The sequence below is a fragment of the Alligator mississippiensis genome, chromosome 10, assembly GCF_030867095.1.
Source record: "Alligator mississippiensis isolate rAllMis1 chromosome 10, rAllMis1, whole genome shotgun sequence".
Classification (NCBI taxonomy): domain Eukaryota; kingdom Metazoa; phylum Chordata; order Crocodylia; family Alligatoridae; genus Alligator; species Alligator mississippiensis.
In genome coordinates this window covers 7,351,651-7,367,602 of record NC_081833.1, presented here as the reverse complement: position 1 = coordinate 7,367,602, position 15,952 = coordinate 7,351,651, and the positions used below count along the sequence as shown (strand labels likewise).

The 15,952-nt window shown below is 44.9% G+C and overlaps 1 protein-coding gene across 3 annotated transcripts in view; it reads right to left on the bottom strand.

Annotated features, from left to right (window-relative positions):
• TMEM132B (transmembrane protein 132B) overlaps positions 1-15,952 on the bottom strand; it is a 364,403-nt gene that overhangs the window by 53,226 nt on the left and 295,225 nt on the right. The window lies entirely within an intron of this gene.

The window sequence follows — 15,952 nt, the reverse complement described above, 5'->3', positions numbered from 1 at the left end:
GAGCCTGTCTATTTAGTAGGATCTGGGCCCGGTTCCTTTATGGTCGACAGGCCATTTCTGATGGCATTTCTTACTGCACATACTCGGTTGGAATTTTTTTAACCTTGAATTTCTTGCCTGCTTGTACCACAGGCGGCTCAAATATTTCCCCTAAAATCAGTGAATCTCTACCTCAACTCGAGCAGTGACTGTCAGGGAAATAATTCTTGGAAAGACAGTTGAGGGCAACCATTTTAAAATGCTCTACAACCCTCTTCAAGCTGACTGTGCTGTCCCTGAGCACGCACCCATGCATGCGCGCACCCATCCTACCCATGAACTCATCAGAGGATTAGCGCTCCATATAAAGCCATCAGCGTACCCTTCAAACAGCCCGGGACTGGAGGCAGTTTTTTGCAAGAATTAGAGATCAAAGTTGGCAAGAGTACACGTTTCAGCAGTAAAATTAGTTACACTAAATGAAAATATCAATAATAACATAAGGCGATTAAACAAGCCCCACTGTTAAGTTTTCAGAAGAACAGAAGGTCTTAGCAAATGGCTGTCTACTAGACTTTACTCAACAACAACAATGTAAAAGGCAAACAAGCTGTAACCCAAATATTTATCGTTGCATGGCATCTACCAAGGATGCTGGAAACGTTCACACAGCATCCCCTTTTGATTTATTAAATAGAATAGAAAACAATGATGCCGGGGGGCGCATATCGCTCAGCAAGTCTAATAACGAAGGCAGGATTACTATTCCCAGCATGGTAGAGGGAAGGTTAGCCAGCTGCGTGCTGTCACACGACTCGCTCTCCCCCATCCACAAGAGGGGCACAAGTTTGGCCCTAGATCTGGGCAAGAACTGGTCATCCCATCTTGCAAAATAGTTTTGAGATTTCAGGGTTTTTCCTACCCTACACTGGGATGAACGGATGTTCACCTGCAGATGATTTTTCACAAGGAAGCAGACAAACCTGAGCGCTTCCCCAGAGCAGTCAAAAGTCCTGGGTTTTGGGCCCTTCTCTGGGATGCAAAAGGGATTGGAGTTCCCATCATCCCTCTGATTCAGACCAGGACTTGCACCTACATCCCCTGTGCCGTTGGCTATTCTGAGTTCACAAAAGCTTGTGCTCTATATCTATCTATAAGGTGCACATCTACTCTGCCGTCTGTCCTCTGTTTTGTCCAGGAAATTTATCCCGGACCCAAGACACACGTGCCAACTAAACTTCTGTCGAGCCAGTACACGGAAGATGTAGCTAAGGCAATATGTCAGGTACAAGAACAGGAGAGCGAGGCTCACTGCTTTCTGTGTTAAAGGCCTCAAGAAACTAGTCAGGCAGCAGTAGTTTCATAGTAGCGAGGGTCAGGAGGGACCTGAACAGATCATCTAGCCCGACCCCCTGCTACAGGTAGCAATGAATGCTGGGTCCACAAGACCCCAGACAGGAGATCATCCAACCTCCAGTAGGACTTGCACATTGGCTCACACTTACTAAATGCAGTTATTTGGGACCCAACAGCATCTGTGGGGTTTCTTCAAGGTGTGTATTGCTTAAAGAGCAAAAGGACAACTTTTGCTCTTTAAGCAATTTTGCTCTTTAAGCAATCAGCGACTTGGATGACGGAGTCAAATGTACTCTGTCCAAGTTTGCAGATGACACAAAGCTATGGGGAGAAGTGGACACGCCGGAGGGCAGGGAACAGCTGCAAGCAGACCTGGATAGGTTGGACAAGTGGGCAGAAAACAACAGAATGCAATTCAACAAGGAGAAATGCAAAGTGCTGCACCTAGGGAGGAAAAATGTCCAGCACACCTACAGCCTAGGGAATGACCTGCTGGGTGGCACAGAAGTGGAAAGGGACCTTGGAGTCCTAGTGGACTCCAAGATGAACATGAGCCGGCAGTGTGACGAAGCCATCAGAAAAGCCAATGGCACTTTATCGTGCATCAGCAGATGCATGACGAATAGATCCAAGGAGGTGATACTTCCCCTCTATCGGGCGCTGGTCAGACCACAGTTGGAGTACTGCGTGCAATTCTGGGCACCGCACTTCAAGAGGGATGCAGATAACCTGGAGAGGGTCCAGAGAAGGGCCACTCGTATGGTTAAGGGCCTGCAGACCAAGCCCTTTGAGGAGAGACTAGAGAACCTGGACCTTTTCAGCCTCTGCAAGAGAAGGTCGGGAGGCGACCTTGTGGCTGCCTGTAAGTTCATCACGGGGGCACAGAAGGGAATTGGTGAGGATTTATTCACCAAGGCGCCCTCAGGGGTTACAAGAAATAATGGCCACAAGCTAGCAGAGAGCAGATTTAGACTAGACATTAGGAAGAACTTCTTCGCAGTTAGAGTGGCCAAGGTCTGGAACGGGCTCCCAAGGGAGGTGGTGCTCTCCCCTACCCTGGGGGTCTTCAAGAGGAGGTTAGATAGGCATCTAGCTGGGGTCATCTAGACCCAGCACTCTTTCCTGCCTATGCAGGGGGTCGGACTTGATGATCTATTGAGGTCCCTTCCGGCCCTAACATCTATGAATCTATGACAACAGGCAGGCATCTCCAGCCTTCCAAAAGGATGCCATGGCCCGGGAAATATTAGAGGGCAGACTAGAGACAGGGTTGGCTACTGCAGCGGAGATGCAATTTTGGAGCTTTCAACCTACTCCATCCAGAATCACCAGCTTAGGGTTGATGCAAGCTACTGTTTTCCCCCTGCCCTTGACTATGCTTCAACATCAGTAGCTCAATAAACTGTACCTTGCTAAGGGGGTCTGATGCTGTAGTCCTTACTCAGTCATTTGGCAAATGATGTACAAGATACTTATAATGCCTGGGAATGAATGATATATTCTAGGGATAGATTTTTCTTATTCTACATCGAGATCCTCTCACACTAGGCTTTCCATAGCTGGAGGATATCTAGAAGGCTGTGGCTGGTGTATAACAGGGACTCTTTAGCTGCGTGCAGCTGTACCGTGCCATTCCCAATTATTAAGATCTTTGATAAGAAGCACGGGAACAAAGTGCAGCAAGGCAGGCTCCTGTGGCCACATGTTCTTTTATCATAAAACACACATGGGGGAACAACCGCCATCTCTCCCCAGTGCTTTTAATACCCAAACCGTGAGCCTCTTTTCTGTTAGACTTTTTCACGCCGTTTCTGAAAGGGAACCAGTCTGAAGGATCATCTCGGTGCAGTCGGTGTGGGAAGCAAAGGTTACATTTGCATACGGTGCCATATGCACGGGTGCTGTGGTCAAGTGGCCGTAGAGAATTCAGTTCTGCAGAAAAAAAATCATCACGTTCTGAAAGGCTGGGGACATCACATGCCGGCTCGATCAGAGAACAGCAAGCATACCGGGCTCAGGCAATTAATAATTGGCTTGGAAAATTAGCACTTGCTGAGCCGCCATAGAATGAAGGGAATTAAGCAGGAAAACAATAACGAAGGGCATCCATTAACTTCGCCCTGCTGTGGGTACTGCAGAGTGGAAGAGATCTGAACGAGGGCGGCGCGTCTTTAGGATTTTCTTTCGGTCTTTTGAGTGAAAACCTAAGGGCTAGAGCCATTGGGGAGGGCTTTTAAATTAAATCCAAGCAGTAGGTTCGGAAGAAGCAATCAGAAAAGAGCAAATAAATAAAGCAGATGAAGAGGAGCTATCATTTCCTGCTAGCGACTTATCGTACCTGACAGTATAGTTAGAGCCGAGAAGTCCCCCATGCTGTCAGTCCTGCTGGGCAATCTGCATTCTTCATTCCAGGTAATGTCATTCTCCTCCGCGCTGCTGAGCTGCGCGGGATATTGTACAAGTGACTAAATAAGGGATTACCTTGCAGAAGGCCCGTACCCCAACAACCATTATCTAGCTTTGCCTTCTTCAAATTGTGAGGTCTTATGATAGCTAGTCATAGCCATGCCACAGGCAATATCTCGATAACACCCAAATAATTTCCTAAATCATCGTCCCGACAATATTTTTCAACCTTTGCTTTCGAAGACTCTGCTCGTTCCTTCTCCGCTTATGGAAATAATTCCCTTTCCTTTGACCCACAGCAGGGGTCAGATTTGGACCTGTGTTAATGGGAGGTGTTCAAATCAGTCCATACAAAACAGGACTGTTTTTAACATGCTTAAAGACCCTTTTTTTTTTCCTCCACCGTAAATTTAAATTACCCAACTGGTACTAATCCAATAACTAGCTGCTGTTCTTTCTGACTGGATTATTTTTTAACAAGCCTGCTCATCCTGAATAAGGAGGATGCACTGCTTCCAAACCGCATGGACGCTTCACCTCCTGGAGCTCTACCCCTGAAGGAAAACAAGATCGTTTTCATTCGAGGCTCCAGTTCTACCTGATGGGAACACAAAGAAAACAGCCTCCCGATCCAAAGGAGAAGGGTAGCTGGTATCTGTCAATGGCAGGTGCTTTTTATGTCAAATAAATTAACAGCAGGTACTTCAAAATGATGGTGGCGTGTCAGCCTCATCATCTCCGTCTTCAACTCCAATTATAAGTCTCCGGAGAGCGCATCTTCGAACACATTACCAAAATGCAGGTGTGGATAAATTAAACCACAAAAACATACACTCAAGCAGCTTTCACAATCTGATTAAGGCCCACAACACCAAGGGAACGCAAAGTTAGGGCTCCATCCTAACAGGTGCTGAGTATCTTCTGACAGCTAAAATTCCCATCGGTTTTGATGCGAGTTCAGAAGCCTCAGCACTCATTGGAAGGCGCTTTGTGCTTTGCAGGATTGGGCCATTAAGGATGAAAGCTTTTCTCCTATCCTGTTGCATAAGTTTGGAAGAACGTATGGGAAGGGAACCCCATAAACCATCATTACCCATTAGCAGTGGGGTCCTGTAGGGCCTACAAGCATTAGTCTTCCTCCCCTTTCATCAAATATGCAGGAAGGATGAAGTGACACACATCATCCATGTCACTTTGAGGCTATATTAACTTTGGCACGGAGCAAATTCTGCCTTTATTTACTCCTCCGCCACCCACCGCCTTTCATACAGTTGCATGGTTTTAACTGACAGTACTATTTGGCCCAGTGGGTTTTAATTACAGTAAAATAATGTTTGGAAATGTGAATTGATTTTCCTGCTCAGAACAATAGTTCAAGAGGTATGAAGCCCAACTCTCCAGGAAGTTCATAAGTCCTCAATTAAAATATTTAAATGGTCCGAGCATTAGAGTTAATAAAGCAAAGTCAATTTTCTGCTGAACTGGAGGTGAAAGTTTCCTGGAATTTGGCCTTTTTATAGGGACATGGGTTAGCTATTATCGCCCTTGATATTGGTTAGGTGGCCTGGATTGTTTTCTCAGTTCATCTCTAAATATGAAATACTGAGTTCTGCTTAGTGTTTCTCTTAAGCAATACTACATTTTAGACGTCAGGCTGCTATCACGGCACCAAAATGCTAAGCCACAGAACGATTTCCTTTCCTTTAGCAGCAATGGGCACATGGGAAGACTCCAATAGCATCTCTGCTGAAAACTGCAATTGCACATGCCAACACTGTCTGTCCTTCATAAACCCACCCCCATAAAGCTCTTCTCAGACTAGCTTTGAAGACCTTGTGTATTTAACAGTAATGGCTGGAAGATGCACACATTATGTATAGGCTGCATAAAAGGTCTATAAAGTCGTTGAGATAAAAACACATGCACATGTTTTATTCTGATAGCATCCAGTTTGCCGCTCGGCCATTCATATTTTGCCATGCCTGGAGCCATTTTATAGGCAACCATCATGCTAAATCAGTAGTTCTCATCCAACACAAAAATAAGACGAGACAGATTTGCACTTGTTGCTGCACCACGTGTGTTTTCAAAGAGAGATATTTTGTATTTGGCAAGCTAGTATGCTACTCGTTTCTGATCATGCTTCGGTGGCTAGAAAACTAATTAGTGGAATCTGTTAACCTCAGTGTCAGAACCTCTGGTATTCCCACAATAGCCACAACCCCAAATTCAGCATGTCACTAAGCAGTTTTTTGCAACGTCCCTCCCAATCCTTACAGATCATAAAGGCACGCTACTTTTACAGTGATGTGGTTTTATTTATTGATTGATTGATTTTTGACAAAGTGATTAAGGACCAAACGAAAGTCCTATCTACTGCAGTTAGCACCATGATATTATTCTTGTTGCATCTTAGATACTCCTCAGGCTCCTGGTACAAAGAACAAGATTCATGGGTACAAAGAACAAGATTCACGATCTGCGATTCATTTATACTCTCAATAACACTTGGTGGTAGGAGATCATCATCTTCCCCATTTTACAGATTAGGGAATTGAGGCAGACCGAGGCCAAGAGCTTTGCCCAAGGTCCTACAGGAAGTCCAAGGCAGGGTAGGGACATGAAATCAGAAGTAGGTTACAGCACTACTCTCTAGATATAATCCTTCCCTTCAGTTTATCAAGCTGAGCAATGCTCCATTGCTGTTGGCAACTCAACTAGGTCTCGCAAGGAGGCAGCTGGATAGTTCAGGGGGTTTCTAATGGGTGATGGTCTCGAGGTTGGGTGCAGATTGGGTTTGGTCATGACTGAAAGTTATCAACAACAGGCAGTCCAGCAGTTCCCATTGGCACTAATTTGCACGTTTATTGTCCACATCAGATGAGATACAAACAGACATGGAGCCTGAGCTCACCAAATGAAATCTTCTCACTCCTAGAAGCTCACCGACCCATTTTGCACCTGTTCTTTGAATAGCCAGAGTTGGAGTCACCTGGGCTGTTGACCCCAGACCTTTCAATAGTACCATAATTATTCACTATCCCAAAAGCTCAGCTTAAAACACATTCTGTAATAAACTAATGGGTACCGAGGTACATCCATTATCTAAGCAGGTAACGGGGTATTCCCACCACTTCCAAAAATGGCTTAGACCCCTGGAGTGAGCTAATTCCTTCTGGGAGACAGACAGGTGTAGACAGACTGAAGCTCTTAGTGCAGTGACATACACTTTATAAATATTACAGATCAATACATCAGATTGATTCCATATTTCTTGTCCATTTTCTTTAAAAGAGCTTTTAGTAGGAAAGCAGCTTCAAGGCACACAAATGAGAAGTGCAGGCTTTCTTTTCGGACCTCCTGGAGAATGGGTTGTATCTTAACAATTCCAGGCAGCAGCTCCCCTTCGGAAACTGCCTGAAGACACAAAGAGTCTGCAGGTCATCTGCACTGAGAAAAGGTTTCCTGAAATTCAAGACCTTTTTCAAATCTGTTCCATGACAGCATAGACCAGGCTCAAACAGCCAGAACCAAGGGATCCTATCCGTCCTGCAGTGGGGCCCTTGGCCCTGCCTGGCCCAGCCCAGGCTGTGGCATGTGCAGCTAGTCCCACCACCCCGGGCACATGGCGCAATGCCTGAACTTCGCTTCCCGACAGCCCCCGTGGCAGTGGCTCACTCTGCCTGGCTGCCACTGCCAGCCCATCACCCACCACCAGGTGGACAAAGCTGGTGGGTGGGCAGGGTGTGCATGAAGACTGGCTTAGGACCCCCTCAGGCAAAGGCACACTTGGCTGGGCAGATGGGATGGGGCTGTGGGCATGGAGCAGGACAGGTAGGCAGCACTGGGGCCAAGGCCAGGATAACAGGACGGTGATAGCACGAGGCTGGGGCCAGGGCCTGGGGAAGAGCCACAATCCACCTCCTGCCCGCCCCTGCCTGCAGAACTGGCTCCCATCGTGGGGATGTGTGGGGAGCAGATGGTGGCTCTGCCCTAGGCCCCAGCCCTATGATCCTGGCCCCTCCCATCCATCCTTGCCACTAGAGGCCTGATGAACAGGGGCAGGACTCAGAGATCTAGCTATGAGTTGCCACTAAAGGGCTGGTGAGCCAGGACAAACTTCTATTCCTGCTCTACAGGTGGCGGTGAGAGAGATACAGGGATGTTAAAGGACTTCAACTTGGGCGGCACACCTTAATGAAACAGGAGATGGCTAGTGCAGATCAGAGATAATCCTGCCCTGGAGTGGCGTAACTTTGAGCCACATAACAAGTGCTTAAAACCACTTCAGGGTGTTAATGTGTAGACAACCCAAGGGTTAAGAGCTCCAGGAGCTGCCCAAAATTACCGTGCAGCAAAGCCTATAGTTAAATGAAGGTTAGTTAAACAAAGGTTCAGCTAAACCAGTGTTTTACTGGTTTGGGTTATTTAGCAATCAGCCCTGTTCTCTTCTCATTAGCACTGTGGCAAAACTGGAATAGCTTCACTGGCTGCTTGTACATGCCACGGAGGTTTAATTCGGTTTAGTTCTCCCTAAATTGAAATGGTGGGTTTTTAAAAATGCCACTTTGATTTAGGGAGAATTAAACCGAACTAAACCCCCATGGTGTGTACACAAGGGTGGGGACCTGATCCTTACCTGCCTCTTTGGCCGAGGAGGGGGGGAGGGGTGAGCCAAGTGGTCTCTGAGCTGCCTGGGGGCCCCCAGGCGGCACCCACCCGCTGGCACCCAGCCTGGGTGGTCCTGGGGGGCTCCACAGCCACGGAGCGAAGCACCGGCATGTACAAAGGCCCACTGAAACCAATAGAGGTTATTGTCTCAGATCCTTCATTGTGCCAATACTGGCTTGCCACTCTTTCAAAGACAGCCATGTTAACCAACGACAGCTGAGAGGTCCGTTTGCCAATCAGATAAGCGAGGGACACACAGTCTACTAACCCTTTAACTCTATGGGCAACACTTTCAGAGACCCTACCCATTTCTGGTCTCTCCTTTATTTTATCAGAAGCTGTAGAGGCTTAGCATGTCTGAAATTCAGGGAGTCAGAGCCAAGTGCATAACATAAGGTGCCCAAGACTGAACTTGTTGCCTAGGTCATCAGGCCAGAGCCTCCAGACATTGTTAGGGTCTCCAGAAATGGTGCTTATGCTTAGTCCTTTTGTAGGAAGGCTCATGACCAGTTTTATTTCTAATCTTTATCCAACTCTTAAAATACAAGATAGTAGGGAAGGGATTATGCAGCTGAAGAAGAACCCTTCTCTTCACTTTCTGCTTGGAAGAGTGAAGCCGCACAATGCCCCATTCAGGGTTCAGTCTACTCTGACCACTGGCTTCACTGCTCTTCTTTCAATATTTTCATTGCACATTCAATAACGAAATATGGCCTCAGAGTCCAGTGCTAGATAAGTAGCAAGGGGAAAAAAATTAGGTGTTTCATTGTTTTAACATTAATTATGGAGGGTTCAAGCTAAAGGTTGTGTTAGAAAATCAGGGGGCAATGGCCTCAATTTGATCTTCATCCTAATTAGGCAGCAAATTATGAAAAGACGAGAAATCACACATTAGAGTGCCTTCCCCCAGCAAGCTAAGAAAAGAAGGGCAGTCTCTCATTACTGAAACGCCAGTATTTTCAATGTCTGCTTCTGCTTAGGCATGATCCTGCTGAAGTTAAATGGTCTGTATCAAGAGTAACTCCAGTGAAATCAGTAGCATTTTACAGAGGTAAACACAGACAGGGGAAAAGAAAAAAGGGGCACTGAATCGATTATGTGAAGTTGCAAACCCATTCTTTTAAGGAAAAGAATGGGCTAAATTAATCTAGGGTGTAATTTCACTGAAGCCAATAGAATTACCGCATAGATTAATTTGACCCGCAAGCCAATCTCTGCATAACTTGCAAAGGAAATGGAAAAAATGACTAATCTAAAAAATGAATTAGCCAGGCAGCTGTCTTCCTCTCATTCTGTACACAACTGAGAAAAACAGTTGGACTAAGGATCTGTCCTTATTATAATTTCCCCTGCTCGAAGTTCCTTTGCAGATAATGTTTGTGACTTTCATATAACTAAAGCTGCCAGAAATGACTAAATTCCAGGTTTTTAAAGGTTTTTGAACAGTGCTCTGCTTAGGGCTGCAATGCATAAATACCTTTAAAATAACCATCTGGATCCAAGTACCTCGAAGCTTAAACTTCCTCCCTGAGCTCAACTGGCCCTGGCATGTCTCTTCATCACCTCCGCTAGCCAAGCCTGGGACTTGAACGCCACCTCCTTTTGTGTCCTGTGGGGGCATTAACAATTCATGCCCGCCACCATCAGCAGCACTTTAACAAGACTTAAAATGCCCCCTTGCAACCTTGCTACCGGTAGTGGTATCTTTTGCCTCCAGTTTTTTTAGTTTACAACAGAGACTGGGACCCCTGTGATGACAGCGGCATATGCATAGACTGAATCAGTCCTGCAGCGCTTATATTCTATTCATCTCTGTTTTATACTGCTGTCCATCACCATAGTAGCAATAGGAAACAACAGACAAGTCCCTAATGAAATCTGTGGAGCTTCTAGCACGTCTTTCTTTTTGGGATTAACCCTGCTTGAGGAATGATTTGGGTTTCTGTTTATTTATTCATTTATTTTGGGGTCGATTCATTTCAGGGATGTCGGGGAAGGCTTTGTTTCGGGCTGGGAGGTAAAGTGGGCAGGAAGAGATGTCAGTGTTGTGACTCCAGGACAGCAGACAATCAGAGCAGGATTATACCCAGCCAGAGTCATTGGCAGGATCAGGCCCTAAATAGCCAAGGCAGGCAAAGTCCCTGGACGTGTTCTTAGCCTGTTTTGTGCATAAGGAAACGTGTGGTACAGGGTAGATTGAGTAACTTCCTTAAGGTCAGGCAGGAAATCTGCAGCAGAGCGGGGAATTACTTATGAGTTGCAAACTAGTCCCTTAATCACCAGACCAATCTTCCTCTCAGATGCCAACTGCATTAGAGACTGCTGTTCAGTGATAGAATAAGTATGAGGGTTTCACTCGCTGAGAGTTATATCTCCCTGTAAAGTTTTTAAGTATAGTCAGTTCAAGCCAAAACAGCCAATCAATATTCTGACCTATGCCCCATGCACCAGAAAGGATGTAAATAAAATAACAGGCGCTGTAATACAGCTCGGTGATTTATCTGCGAATTTCCTTTGAGGCAGAAGCCACGCAAAAGTCTTGAAACCAAAGGCCAGGAGGTAATTGGTGTATTTTATTATATTTACAAATAGTTTCATGGGAACATAAGTATGCAGAGGGAAACATTCCCTGGCTGGGAGATTATTATGTGGTCAAGCTGAGGGAATAATGTTTCTCTTTTTCTTTTAGAATAGGACAGAATCTCGGCACCGCTTCTCGCCTACCAAGATGTCACCTGTGCCTTATGAATCAGACCCTATTCCACCCACTGGGTGTCTACGAGGATGTGTAAGTGGGAGTCTATTCCACCTTACTCGAGCCCAAAAAAATCTATTAATCATCTACTTTTGTTGACGTACCACTACCTTAACCTTAAGACTGATTCACAAAAAAACAGCAAGGAGTTGGAAGATCCACCCGCCTTTTGCATTAACCGTTTCTCAGAGACCTTAACCAGGGTGGGATACAATTGCACTTAGGCACCTAAATACAATTAAGTGCTTCATAGGCGGACCAGAATTTGGGCCTATCCATAGCTATGTGTTCATATTGTGCCCTGCCAAGAGGGTCACTAGGTAGCTGTAAATATAAGCATACTTCATGGCTCGTACACATAGTACTATTATAGGCAAGATGCTGCTCTCTGCACTAGTATAAACTCCAGAGTGGTTTAATTGAATTTAATGGAGTTATACCAGTGAGCAAAGGATTGTCTCATTAAACAATCTACTAAATCATAATCTACTAAACAGAAATAAAAGGTTAAGAATGCACACTCTGTTCTGGCCAAAAGAATATGACATCTTTCCAATTAGAAAGGAACAATAAAAAATGGAATTAATAGTGTAAAGAGGCACAAAATTAGGCAATTACATTCAAATGGCCTGACAACTCTTATTAGAGGGTATAACTCTGTATGACGTGTGGAGGAAGGGCAATGTGCTTTGGAGTGAAGTCAATATTGACTTAACAAAAGGTGCTTAGACAAGGTGATATCTGCTCTTTTTGAAAAGTGTGATGGTTGTGGCCCATGCCCAAGCTAAATTCCAACTCTGATGATTAACAGTTATGGCTTCAATCCTGCAACACTTAACAAAAATTCCCAGACAAAAATACTTGTGCTAAAATAGAGCTGAGCCTGAGAATACACAGCAGTAATTTATGGGGAAGCACATTATCGCAGGGTGGTTGTAACAATCTGCAAAATGAAATTACTTCATCTTCAGAACCTGTTATACGCAACAAGGGTGAGGTAAAATGGCCTTAGCCCAAATGTGAATCAGGCTTTGTCCATGGTTCATTAAATAGTCAAGTTATCCTAGTATGCAAGGTGTGGGACAGAGTCCCACAAGTCTCTTCTCTCGGGTAGTGTGATATCCAGGTCGTTTTAGAAAGCCAGCCAAATTAAGCTCGTATTTACCTGCTATTCAACCTCCTGAAAACGAGTGGCATTATAGAGGGCACAAGCTAAGGCTGGGGTTGCTCTGTTTTTCTAGAGCCCGATGCAAAGCCCGCTGTAAAGACATTCACTGACTTGAAGGCGCTTCGCAGCAGGCCCTTCATTCTTATTCCACCTAAGAATAAAACCTATTTTGAAAAAGAAGAAAGGCACATGGGTCAAAGGGCAGGTGCCTTGCTTTCAGGAAGTGTATAAATTCGCAACTGCAACTTGAAAACTTGTCTCTTCTCTTGGAGGTCGTGTCAAGCGTTATTTAGTTGCCAGCTCCAGTGGACCTTTTAAATTCAGGGACCAGAACAACTTCGTGCCCAGCTTTGACAGCATTTCCATATGGAGGACTGCTGCTTGAACTAACTGGATTTTAAACAGGCAGTGTTTTGAAATGTATCACCTCCCTGTAGTCTGCAGATGTTAATTTTATTAGAGGGGAAAGAAAGTCCTTTCCCTGACCTTTTTCTATCTAGTTCAATCCAGTCCTCCCTCACCCTAGTAAGTCCCAGAAATTCTAGAAACATAATTAATACAAAGATAAGTCTATGAGCACTCTTTTATAGATCTGCATCTGGGTTTCTGAAGGGAAAAAAGAAAAAAAGGATGGGCTCAGCAATATGCTGATGCTTGCCGATGATATATAGCTCAGTTCTTGAGTTTACAAGAGCAACAGTTCATTGTGAAGCGATAAATAATAGTTGTTAATCAGATAAGAATAGCAGCACAGTTCATAGCAAAAAAATTAGAGGCTAAATGTATTAAAGGAAACTGTTCCTTTGAAAATCATGTTAGCTGCATACTAAGATGCTAATTTATGTTCCTCCTGGTACAGACCTTCACCAAATATTGGTTGCACGCAAATGGAAATGTGATTTTGCGGTTGATGCGTGACGTCACAGAAATGTGTGCGGGGACTACAGCCGCGGACGGGAACTCTACGACCTGGATTGTTGCTCCCTGCTCTGTCACTGACCTATTGTATGACATGGGGCAAGTGACTTCACCTCTCCTTACCTCTCTTTCCCCATTTGTACCATGGGGAGAAAGATATGGACCTCCTTTATAAAGCATTTGAGCATCTACGAACGAACAGTCCTAGATGCTATTACACCAAAACCAATAGCTCCTCCCTGACACCTGCACTTGGGACTGAGGCTCCAATACATAACCCAGGCCTTTCTTTTGCCTACACATACTTTAAGTTTATGATACCTAGAGATAAATAGTCATAGAAGAAACCTCAAAATTAGCCAAAGTCACCAAGCTATAGACCTTGTCACCAACCTAGATTCTCCAAACTGGGATTTCAGCTGACTTCTGCCACCCTGCCCCTTTCCTTAGCCATAGCCAAATAGTATAGGTGCATCTCCGGCTCCAATCATTCGCCCAACAGCCGCAGGGGAGAAGATGGTGTTTTGCCCTACTGTTGAAGCAGATCTTTTCCAGAACTGAGTGGGACTAAGATCTGACAAGGCAGCTCCCCCCCCGCACCCATACCTGAAGCCTGGAAGATGTGGAAATGGCATCCTCTGAATATCCCCAGAAGAGAAGGTCTCTTCCTTCTCTTCCCCAAGAGACTGAATGGGTGCCAAACATTTTCAAAGGAAATGAGAGTGTTTATTGAAGCTAGTGGGGTGAGAAGCAGAGAGAGGAAGGGACCTAGTACATTTGGACTGGTGTTTCTGGTCAGAGTACACTGGAAGATGCAATCAGATCTGAACAAATGTACTCAATGCCTGCTCATGTACACCTATACCACTAGCACAATTGGGGAAGCTGCAGTTAGAAAAAGGCTGTTTTCTTCGCCTAAGGTCTTACAGGTTGACAACATACGATTCGGTTCAGATCCTTCCACCCATGGCAGGGGAAGAAGATCATTTTCATTTAATCAAACACCTAATGCAGGGGACCAGAATTACAGTAGCCATTAACTTGGGCACAGATTTCAGCATGCTTCTTTTCTTTCACACATGGCACAAGAGAATTTTCCCTACTTATAAAAAGCAACATGCTAAAATTTGTTGTAAAGCCTGATAATGATATCCACCCTAACACAACCATCCTTTTTTCTACAATCACAATCAACGGGTACTCCAATTTAACAACAGATACCCTAAGATTTCACCTACCTTCCATACAGACTACAAAGTTGCAAAATAAGGGTTATTTTTTTTTTAATTCCCAAGGCCTTCCTCTGTCTTTGGAAATATGCTATAGTGTGTTTTTACCACATATCAGATGTTACAGTTGATAACAAACTCATTCCAAGTTTTCAGAAATAAGGAAAGAAGGTGAATTTTGAGGGCCAATGAAAATAAATATATGTAGACTTCAAAACGAGTAATAATTTGATTATGCAGGTCTCCTTGCCTATCTATGAGAGCTTGAAAAATCCTCTGACAAAACCTTCACTATCTGCTAAGACCTCTGTGGTCTTATCTACAAAAAAGGGTATATGGGCAAGTTAAAAATACAGAAGTGTGGGCTTTGTGTGGTTCAAATGCAATCTCCAGAGAACATATAAAAGTGGCCTGTCAGATCTGGAATGTATTTGGGGAAGACGCAATTAATATCTAGAAGACCAGGGGACAGAAAGGGGACAGAAGCAGTTAGTATTAAAGTTCTTAGGTCACAGGATCTCTATTTGTAGAAGAGATAAGTATAGTACCTTGTCTTCTATAGTATTGCCTCTGCAATTCAGGCAAAGAAAAAGGACTGCTATTCCAAGAATACTGGTTCAGAACAACACAGAGGTAGAGAAGGAGTCAAAGCAAGACACCCTACTTAAAATCAGATGCCGACGAATTACCAAAAATAGACCATTAAATTTACAAATTTATGCTTACGCATATTTGACAATACTTAACTTTTTAAGGCTAAATAATATTTACTTGCATGACTGTTCCTGTAGCAGCAGTGGCAGATTTAATCAATCAGTTGCAAAGGTTATACATAAAGGGCGCGTCCAGGTGTGCATGGACGTTTGGTTCCCCGGGGACAAGTAGCACTGGCACACCTTGCACCGCTGCTTCTTGTCCCTGGGGAACACCTGTGCCATGCATGCTTTGTTGCCCCGGGTGGTGTAGGGGAGGCTGGGGCCAGCACTGTGCTGGCCTCAGCAGCCTTACCCGGGGTCCTGCAGGCCTCCCGAAGCTGCAGCCACGGTGATCCTGCCGGGCAGAGCCTAGCCAGCAGCCTCAGCACAGCTCCGAGCAGCCTGACTCTGCTTTTTAGTGGTGCATGCCGCCCGAGTGTGTGCTGCTTCAGGGTTTTTTTTCCATGGTTTTTTTTTGACCCCTGGATATCCAGGAGTCAAAAAACAAAACAAAACAAAAATTGGGAAAAAGCCGAAGTAGTGCACACTCGGGCAGCATGCCCTTGCAGGATGGAGAACTCTGGACTGTACAGTATGTGGCACTACAAACGTGTTTGCCATATACCGCACGACCGCACTCATCTGGATGTGCCCAAGGAGTCTATAGATCAGTGTCTGGGCTTAATGTCATGGGAACTATATTTGAAAGGAAAGTGTGGCTTAGGAGGTCATAGTTCTTAGGATAAAGAGCGTTTAAAATAATTCTGTCCATCAT